The sequence below is a fragment of the Oncorhynchus keta genome, chromosome 13 (assembly GCF_023373465.1).
Source record: "Oncorhynchus keta strain PuntledgeMale-10-30-2019 chromosome 13, Oket_V2, whole genome shotgun sequence".
NCBI classification, from domain to species: Eukaryota; Metazoa; Chordata; class Actinopteri; order Salmoniformes; family Salmonidae; genus Oncorhynchus; species Oncorhynchus keta.
Genome location: NC_068433.1, coordinates 23,302,513 through 23,305,361, shown reverse-complemented (window position 1 = coordinate 23,305,361; position 2,849 = coordinate 23,302,513).

Sequence of the window (2,849 nt, the reverse complement as noted above, 5' to 3'; positions counted from 1 at the left end):
TGTTCAGTACAGTACAGTAGAGTTTAGAACAGCACAGTAAAGTAGATATGTTCAGTACAGTACAGTAGAGTTTAGAACAGCACAGTAAAGTAGATATGTTCAGTACAGTACAGTTTAGAACAGCACAGTAAAGTAGATATGTTCAGTACAGTACAGTAGAGTTTAGAACAGCACAGTAAAGTAGATATGTTCAGTACAGTACAGTACAGTAGAGTTTAGAACAGCACAGTAAAGTAGATATGTTCAGTACAGTACAACAAACAGTACATTACAATGTACTCTACCCTGTGTTCTTTTGTACAATACTGAACTCCACTCTACTATACTGTTCTCTACTGTACTATACTGCTCTCTACTGTACTGTACTGTTCTCTACTGTACTATACTGTTCCCTACTGTACTATAATGTTCTCTACTGTACTATACTGTTCCCTACTGTACTATACTGTTCCCTACAGTACTGAACTCTACTGTACTATACTGTTCTCTACTGTACTATACTGCTCTCTACTGTACTGTACTGTTCTCTACTGTACTATAATGTTCTCTACTGTACTATACTGTTCCCTACTGTACTATACTGTTCTCTACTGTTCTCTACTGTACTACACTGTTCTCTACTGTACTGTACTATACTGTTCTCTACTGTACTATACTGTTCTCTACTGTACAATACTGTTCTGTTCTCTACTGTACTACACTGTTCTCTACTCTACTCCACTGTACTATACTGTTCTCTACTCTACTCCACTGTACTATACTGTTCTCTACTCCACTGTACTATACTGTTCTCTACTCTACTCCACTGTACTATACTGTTCTCTACTCTACTCCACTGTACTATACTGTTCTCTACTCTACTCCACTGTACTATACTGTTCTCTACTGTACTATACTGTTCTGTTCTCTACTGTACTACACTGTTCTCTACTCTACTCCACTGTACTATACTGTTCTCTACTCTACTCCACTGTACTATACTGTTCTCTACTCCACTGTACTATACTGTTCTCTACTCTACTCCACTGTACTATACTGTTCTCTACTCTACTCCACTGTACTATACTGTTCTCTACTCTACTCCACTGTACTATATTGTTCTCTACTCTACTCCACTGTACTATACTGTTCTCTACTGTACTATACTGTTCTCTACTGTACAATACTGTTCTGTTCTCTACTGTACTACACTGTTCTCTACTCTACTCCACTGTACTATACTGTTCTCTACTCTACTCCACTGTACTATACTGTTCTCTACTCCACTGTACTATACTGTTCTCTACTCTACTCCACTGTACTATACTGTTCTCTACTCTACTCCACTGTACTATACTGTTCTCTACTCTACTCCACTGTACTATACTGTTCTCTACTCTACTCCACTGTACTATACTGTTCTCTACTCCACTGTACTATACTGTTCTCTACTCCACTGTACTATACTGTTCTCTACTCCACTGTACTATACTGTTCTCTACTCTACTCCACTGTACTATACTGTTCTCTACTCTACTCCACTGTACTATACTGTTCTCTACTCCACTGTACTATACTGTTCTCTACTCCACTGTACTATACTGTTCTCTACTCTACTCCACTGTACTATACTGTTCTCTACTCTACTCCACTGTACTATACTGTTCTCTACTCCACTGTACTATACTGTTCTCTACTCCACTGTACTATACTGTTCTCTACTCCACTGTACTATACTGTTCTCTACTCTACTCCACTGTACTATACTGTTCTCTACTCCACTGTACTATACTGTTCTCTACTCCACTGTACTATACTGTTCTCTACTCCACTGTACTATACTGTTCTCTACTGTTCTTTACTGTACTATACTGTTCTCTACTGTTCTTTACTGTACTATACTGTTCTCTACTGTACAATATTGTTCTGTTCTCTACTCTACTCCACTGTACTATACTGTTCTCTACTCCACTGTACTATACTGTTCTCTACTCCACTGTACTATACTGTTCTCTACACTACTATACTGTTCTCTACTGTTCTTTACTGTACTATACTGTTCTCTACTGTACTATACTGTTCTCTACACTACTATACTGTTCTCTACTGTTCTTTACTGTACTATACTGTTCTCTACTGTACTATACTGTTCTCTACTGTTCTTTACTGTACTATACTGTTCTCTACTGTACAATACTGTTCTGTTCTCTACTCTACTCCACTGTACTATACTGTTCTCTACTCCACTGTACTATACTGTTCTCTACACTACTATACTGTTCTCTACTGTTCTTTACTGTACTATACTGTTCTCTACTGTACAATACTGTTCTGTTCTCTACTCTACTCCACTGTACTATACTGTTCTCTACTCCACTGTACTATACTGTTCTCTACACTACTATACTGTTCTCTACTGTTCTTTACTGTACTATACTGTTCTCTACTGTACTATACTGTTCTCTACTGTTCTTTACTGTACTATACTGTTCTCTACTGTACAATACTGTTCTGTTCTCTACTCTACTCCACTGTACTATACTGTTCTCTACTCCACTGTACTATACTGTTCTCTACACTACTATACTGTTCTCTACTGTTCTTTACTGTACTATACTGTTCTCTACTGTACTATACTGTTCTTTACTGTACTATACTGTTCTCTACTGTACTATACTGCTCTCTATGCCACTGTTCTCTACCGTACTCTACTGTACTATACTGCTCTCTATGCCACTGAACTATACTGTACTATAATGTTCTCTACTGTACTGTACTGTTCTCTACTGTACTATACTGTTCCCTACTGTACTATAATGTTCTCTACTGTACTGTACTGTTCTCTACTGTACTATAATGTTCTCTACTGT